The sequence below is a fragment of the Triticum aestivum genome, chromosome 3A (genome assembly GCF_018294505.1).
Source record: "Triticum aestivum cultivar Chinese Spring chromosome 3A, IWGSC CS RefSeq v2.1, whole genome shotgun sequence".
Classification (NCBI taxonomy): Eukaryota; Viridiplantae; Streptophyta; class Magnoliopsida; order Poales; family Poaceae; genus Triticum; species Triticum aestivum.
Window position 1 is genome coordinate 7,680,821 of NC_057800.1, and position 7,959 is coordinate 7,688,779.

At 44.7% G+C, this 7,959-nt stretch overlaps 1 long non-coding RNA gene across 1 annotated transcript; it reads left to right on the top strand.

Moving 5' to 3' along the window:
• The first annotated feature begins 5,564 nt into the window (after positions 1 to 5,564).
• On the top strand, positions 5,565 to 7,655 carry LOC123057469 (uncharacterized). The gene is made up of 3 exons (XR_006426867.1): positions 5,565 to 5,912; positions 7,155 to 7,259; positions 7,332 to 7,655. It is a non-coding gene; the product is annotated as an uncharacterized lncRNA (long non-coding RNA).
• The last annotated feature ends 304 nt before the right edge of the window (positions 7,656 to 7,959 follow it).

The following is a 7,959-nucleotide window of genomic DNA, read 5'->3' on the forward strand; positions in this document are numbered from 1 at the left end:
GGTGGAGCTTTTCACCTTGTTGTCATAGCCCAGCCATAGCTACACCCCCCAACACAGTCCCGGCACAACCCACCCCAAGATTCCCTCTGCGTCGGCCCGACGTGGCCGTTTCCCCCCTCCGGGGCACGGCGGCATCGACGCCCGTGAGGGGGGAGGGGCACACCCCGGAGCCGCGTGCCTGCGCCTGCCACCACATTTCCACAACCGTAGGAGGGCCCACCGCAACACCTGGCGGCATTGCTACCCCCCACAGGTACCCCTTCCCGTCTAACCTCTCTGTGACACGACGGAAGAAGGCCCGTGTGGGGGGCAATCGATATATGTTTTCTGTATATTTAAGTTAATGAAATTAGTATTGAAAAAAAAACTAAAAAATAAAAAGAGAAAATATATAAAATATAAAAATATTATTAGAAATCTATGCCTACGGCAAAGCCGCCGGCATAGCTACGGCCACGGAACGGTAGAGCCCTGGATCGATGACGTGGCGTAGGGCGGGGATCAATGACGTGGCAAAAACCATGGGCCAGGCCTATGCCGACGGCCTAGCCGTCGGCATAGAAATGCCACCCCACGGGACGGGCGAACGACGCGGATCGATGACGTGGCGGCGCGGCGGATCGATGACGTCGGCATAGCTATGCCGACGGCCACCGTTAGCCCATCGGCGTAGCCTGACGCCGTCAAACTGTCGTCGCCGCCCGGGTAGACGGGCCCACGCGATATGCCGACGGCCTGCTCTATGCTGACGGCCACCGTAGGTATATTCGAAGAAACGCCGACGGCTTATCTATGTCGACGGCCCCCGTCGGCATAGATGGTTATACGCCGACGGCCTTTCTATGCCGACGGCTTTAGTTGGGCCGTCGGGGTATGCCCACATATGCCGACAGGGGCCGTCGGCATAGGTTTGGCCGTCGGCAAAACAAGTTTTTCTGGTAGTGAGGCCCAGGCTATCTGCAGAGTACTCCTATCTGCTGCCCTTCATCAACTAGATAGGTGTAGCGACAGTTTGTTGTTTGGACGGCGGCTTTAGTCTTACTGTTGTATGACTTTCTAAGGTCTTGTGAGAATAATTAATAAAGTGGCCGTATGCATCGCTCAGATGCAGAGGCCGGGGTCATCCTCCTTTTCTAAAAAAAAATCCAGGAAAGAGAAACTCGTCTGCGATGTCATACAACAGGAACAGGGGTGCGTGAGATTGTGAGAAGAGAACCAAGGAAACCTATTCACCTGAGAAGAGAAAATCAGGACGGTCGACATGCATCAATTCAACCGAGATCTGTTTCAGCTGATGGTCACATGATAACAACCCGTGATGTTTTCTCTTTTCGCTTTACCTCTTTGTTGTTCATGCCAATCATCAGGTAGTTAAAACCAGGAAGACTAGCCAGCTGATACACAAAATCGACTGACTGACAGATACAATTTCTTTTTGTTTCATGTTCACATCAACTGTTGTAATATGTGGGGATTCAGAGAAGGCATCCCCACCTCACCGTGTTTATCCAAGGGTATGTACAACATCATGCGAATTGAGAAGAAGAAGTAGTGCTGAATAAGGCAAAAAGTAAAGAAAAATTGTTTGTGAGGGAAGAAGTGAAGATGAGGAACACCCACCACACCACATCTGCACATCTTCATGAACATGAACACGCTACATACATCTGCACATCTATCGTGGAGAGCAAGGAAGGAAGGATAGGGTCACCATATCGCAAATGCTTGCTGGCTTCCTGTGGAGGTGGTGGTTGTTGCCCACTTGGCTTTATTTCCTACCCTGCGGAAAGATCAGACCAAAACAGTCGTCGGATTTGGTGGGCAGTCCCCATCCTGCCCTGCTCTATCCACCGCAGTACAGTACCATCTTGCAGAACGCTCCAAACTCGTACCTGCAGTAAGTAAGTCGCGTGATTTCAGCAGGCAGGCAGGATGATCGAGATGCCATGATTCGGAAAGGGACGTTGCTTGCTGCTTCAAGGATGATCAGAGATGTTACTGAGCAAACAATGCTGACAGACATGTCACTCCCTTTACTTACTTACTTTCCTGTCAAGTGATCCATCCAACGATGTATACTGACATCAACCGACTCAAGACGCATGGTAATACTACAACTAGCTTCTGCTTTCGTTTTCGCGGTTCATTAGCTCAGGATAATGTAGTGACGTTTGGTACACGGTAGTACCTGTAATTAACTAACTGGCTTCTCCAGCACGCCTCACAAGTTCAGTTCAGTGAAGCAAACACTTGATCAGTTGACTCTTGCCATTCCTAGCGTCAACTTTTCTGTGCAATCAGCGTCCGGATTTCTTTTCAACAAATCCTTGACCGTTTGAGCCCTAAAAGATGCTGTAGTAAACCACCTTCCATTCCATTTCCATGGATGGATGTCACTGTTGTAGTTGTCACCTGTCACTGGTGGCAGCTCAAAGGTCTCATCTTTCACCTCCGAGAAAAGTCTTTTGTACCTTTGCAGCATGACTCGGCACCGACACCAGGATCGATCGCAATGTCTCAATCTGATCGGAGCTGAATTAGAAACTCACATGACCCCAAACCCGCTACTAATGGCGATGTCATCGTTGTAATCCACAACCATTATTGGTCGGGCAAATAGGTAATTACCTATGTTTACCCATAGGAAATAGTAGGATGGCTAAAATATTTCTGTTGTATTGTGTTGTGACCCTCGTGGGGGATTACATAGAGTACATCGTGAGCTGAGACTTGAAGTACAAGACGAGAGCTGATTTTCTGGACCATGGTGCACTCGAACCTACGCTCAGCGCGGTCGGATCCATTTCGGTTTTCCTAAGGATCTGTGCAAGTTAATGTTGCGCAAACCCTATTTGCTTAACCATCAGCTAAAATGATGCTTGTTCTAGGCCTGCTTGGGATCCATTTTTTCCAACTCACACACAACCCTAAGCTACAGTGTCAGTCCAGTTCATGAGAAGGACTAAAGAAATATTTTTATCCTTCGGTGTCATTCCTATACTACAGCACTATACATTCTCATATCTAAATATATACTGTAGAGAATATTATACTATATTTTCAGTCCCAAAAGTGACGATAAAAAGTTGTGTGAAGACCATGATTTTTCTATAAATCGTTGCAGATCTTTAAAATAGTTGATCACTTGTGCATGGGTACTTTTAGTAAAAATCCATGAAATATTTACGTTTTTCAGTAGTTTTAGTAAATGAGCCTGCTGCTACAAAAGCCAAAAATGTTAATTGGTACTTCATGATGAAAAAAACACAAAAATGTAAATAATCTGAGTGTACACAGAACGAGCAACCAGAAAAAAAGAGCATTGGAGAGTGTACCAGAACTCCAGGATGTTGAATTTTTTTTAACACCTACAAATTCAAATGTAGTAGACTGGTTAGCATCTTATAGGTCTCTTGATCACCTGTGCATGGTTCTTGAAACAATTTAATTAGCTCGTATCTCGAAAAGGTTGTCAGACGATGTAGGGCGGTGAGTGTAGGTTCAGGTGCATCATGGTCCCAAGCAACATTTTCGAGTACAAGACAAGTCATGGTGTATTTGAACTATTCTATCTCTTATTTGAACTATTCTATCTCTAATTACTTACCTCTACACAACTATACTTCTAACAAGTGTCCAGAAGCCTCCCCTTATAGATGGCTTCTAATAAAAGCGCCCTTTATCGAAAAAAGATGGCTTCTAATATGTTTCTAGGCAACAAGTGATCCGTTCCGAGATCTTTCATGGCACCAGCCTTGTGCATCCCTCCTTCGCATCTTTCCATTAGAATCTGAGCCACACCATTGTTGACGTGTGGCTGATTGCCTCGGTTGTTTGTTGTGAAGTTGGAGTTGTGGCGGCGGGGTCCGGGTGTTGACGATATAAGCAACGGGTGATCCATTCCGTGATCTTTCGTGGCGCCAGCCTTGCACATCCCTCCTTCATAGCTTGCCATCAGAATATGAGTTGCACTGTCATCGACCCGGCTATTTAAGTCGGTCGACTAGCTCGTCACATGGCGAGGTGGGACTAATACAAGTGTGAAAATCTTAACTATGAGCAATTTTCGATGTGTTTTGACAGTCCAGCCGGCCCAAGACGGACAGGATGGCGCTGCATGTAATAGGTGTTTTAGAAATAGGGTATGTGGTTGGAAATGGTCAATTTTGAGGCATGTTCGGTCATTGTCCGCGGACGTTTGAGGGGCCAGATTTTGCAACATGTGGCTGTAGATGCTCTTATCCTGCTGTCTGAAGGAACGGGCGGACAGACGCCGAGTTAAGCACAAGAAACCAAAGCAACATCAATGAATGAATGGTCGATGATCACAATCTCAAATCAAGAAGGAAGATTCACCTGGGTTTGTTGGTTGAAGAAAGAATGATTCAGAGGATTTTTTTTAAATGGAGGCCAAAGATTTGCCTCATATATTAAATAAGGAGGAGAAAGAGTTTGCTACAACACACACCCATGTTACGGCATGACAATTATTCTCGCCATAAAAAGGATCCTAGTTTCTTTTCCCCGGCTTTGATCCAAAGGTTTGCCTCGTCGATGATGATGTTGAGCAAGATTTGCGGAGGTGCGCTCTTTTGCCTGAACACTCTTGCGTTGCGCTCATTCCAGATGATCCACGACACTAGCATAGTAATTGATACCTTTTCTTTTCTGTTGGTGGTGCCCGCGGTGCACGTGCTCGCGCACCATGCCTAAACAGAGTCGAACAAGTGCCATGCGAGCGTGTCCATGTCGTGGATGCGTAGTTTTTGAATAACCAGCTTCCAAAGCCTGAGAGTGAAGCGGCATCGAAAGAAAAGATGAGGCCACATTCCTGCACCCGTCGGCACAAGGGGCAAGGGCCACAATTGGGCCATCCTTGCTTCTCCAATCTGTCAACAGTCCAGTCCTATCCTGAAGTGCGAGCCGAGCAAAGAACTTGACTTTCGGTGGGCCCCAAGCCTTCCAAATCATTTGGTCCATGGGAGAGAGGACCAAGCCCAAAAACGGTGCCATGTAAGCCGAGGCGCGAAGTAGTGCCTAGATTCCGTCTGCTTCCATAGGATGTCATCTTCAGCGAACTCATCAAGGTGTACCTCATGCAGCAGCATCCAAAGGGTGAAGAATTGTGCAACATGCTTGATGGAAAACCGATGCGGGTGGTCTGATTTTGAGAATCCATGCGTTTTCCTTGAGGGCCTCTTGTACCTTCCGGTGCTTCCGGGAGGAAGTCTCGTAAATGAGTGGAGCAATGTATTTGGGCTTGCGTCCAAGAAGCCAAGGAGAGTCTCAAAATGGAGTCCTCGCACCGTTCCCGACCATCATGGTGGTATAGGCGTAGAAAAAGTTGAGGTCCTCCTCATCACACGGGTTCCCACTCCTGACCCACAACTTTGTGGGCTCCTTCCACTCATACCAAGGCCACCGCAAACACAAAGCCCGCGCGAACTTGTTGGTGTTGAGGACCCCAAGTCCGGGAAAATATCCTGTACTCCTGAGGATTCGGTACTCCGGCTGCACCGTGCACATCCTGAGCTTTGGATAAAGAATGTAGGGATGCGATGAGAACCGAACGCCCCACCCTTCAACTTTTTCAAAAATCACCTCAGGTAAGTACAGAATAGGTGTAACGCTTCTCCAATCTGTGATGCCCCAAGCTTACACGAACAGTTAGGGATAGGGCCATAGGGTGCTGCGGCGGCGGACCTCGCCGTGTGCTGCTCCGCGACTTCACCGGCGGCTACGGTGCGACCTCGCTGTTTTCCAACGTACAGCAGACAACCCGTCCCATCCCCGCGCCGCTATTCTCCCACCTCGGCGCCACCCCCTCACCTCACCTAGCACGTACCTCCGCCATCCGCCGATGCCTAGATCCGCCATCAGCCGACACCGTAGAAGAGAAAATCGGCCTTCAGGTATCCTTTTTGATGATACAACCTTGTTTTTTTATTGTATATTTTGGTTCGAATCCATCATCCCCTTGCTGATTGTGTTAGATGTAGCTCCTCTATGGGTAAAATTTGATGATATCTCTCTGTATGAGGGCGAAGAAAAAATAGTCGCTGAAAAAACTTGCTATTTCTTTTTTGCGTAGACTACATATTTGAGCAAGTACATACAGAAAAATGGCAGCAACTTGTGGCTTGAGATTAGTGCGAAGTAATTTCAACTGAGTTCAAAGTAAAATGTCAGCAAACGTACGTATACAAAAAAAAATCAGAAACTTGGAACAAGTAGTTTCGGTGTGAGGTGCATGAAGCATCTAGCACCTTTACAAATTAATGGAGGTTAATAATAGTACATCCATTCCCATCTAGTCAGATCCTTGGTTATATTTTAGAATCAATTGTTCTGACACAACCAATGGAGAAAATGGCTGGTATGGATGAGCAAAACAGTTTTGCTTAGAAGGAAAGGAAACAAAAAGAAAAGAGAAGCTAGATACAGCAGGAAATCCATTTTTTGCAAGTTTTGATTCAGAGTTCTTTCCTTTTCCGCATGTTCATCCTAATCCTATGTATTGGTGAAGATCGAATAGTCCAAAATAAATGAGCTACTGCCTGAACATTATTGTTCGTTTGTTCTGAAATAAGTGGAGGCTAGCAATCTTAGGACATTTAATTTCATTTCATCCTCCTCTGCTACTATGACCACCATGCCAATTAGAATGGAGCTAAAATAGTAACAGGTAGATTTCGTTTGGAACAAATATGAGGAAATTACAAAAACGCGTGGAACAAATATCAGGGAAAAAATCTCATCATGTAAGGAATGAGTCTGCAGCTAATTAATTAGAAGGAGCAAATTAAGTAGCAGATGAGATGTGATTGGTGGGCATACTATCGTTGGGCCCATGGAAGTGGATGAAGAACTATTGCATCCCATTGTTGATCATATCCACCTTGTAATCACACATCACCCTGACACAACAACTGAGAAAACATAGCCAAAAGGATTCTTCTTTCAGAACTAGTTTTGGTCATTGGTCTTCCTCATTCAGGTGTAAAAAAAATTATTACTTATACAAGTAGTTTTGGTTGACTGAATTAAATTTATTAGCTCTTTTGTCTTCCTCATTCAGATGCAATATTTTACTTATAGAAGTAGTTTTGGTTGACTGAATTAAATGTATTAGCTCTTTTGTCTTCCTCATTTAGGTGTAAATAAAGGAACTAAATTCCTACAAATTTAGCATTTTTTGCTATGTGTCATGACATGCCTTGATGCATTGCTAAATATATGTTGTTGCACTCAGGAAAAAGGTAAATAAACCATAATTTAAATAGTATATCGTTTGTCATGTTTTCACAATTCACTTTTCTTCTTGTTTGCAGAGCAAGTAGCGTCTACAAAGGTTCAACATCAGCAAATTGTTCTAATTACCAAGACGGTCATGACAACTCAAACAATATTTATATATGATCGATTAAAACATGTTGAATATGTTTGCAAAAAAATTCACTTGAACTTGCTTGATATTTTGCAGCACAGTGCAACCCATTGGAGCAGACATCCTTTACTTTCCAGTAAATAATGGATGAAAAAGTGCCTTCGTTCATGTGATATATTGACCTAGTTCAAGTACACCTGGTTGAATATGTTGGTCCAATATATGTATACCCGCTAATTTGCTATGCCTTGGTTGTAAATATTGGGATGCAACTCTAGTTATGTGTTTCATGGTAGATTTGTGTGTTTTATCACGCATGTCGTTCATGATATTGTTGTTGTACTATGAGCTTTAAAATGGCGAGATGGTTGTTGTGTTGCCTTCTAAGTTGACAAAGGTGGTTAATATGACTGATGTTGTCCTCTCTGCATCTTTGGTGCAGAATTTATGAGTCCAAAAATCTTGGTTCATGAACTTACTACTCTTTCTTTTCTTAGAATTACTTTTACCTTCTGAAAACAACTTGCCAAATGTTTTTGTCCTTCATATAGGGACATCTGTTGTATGTACAC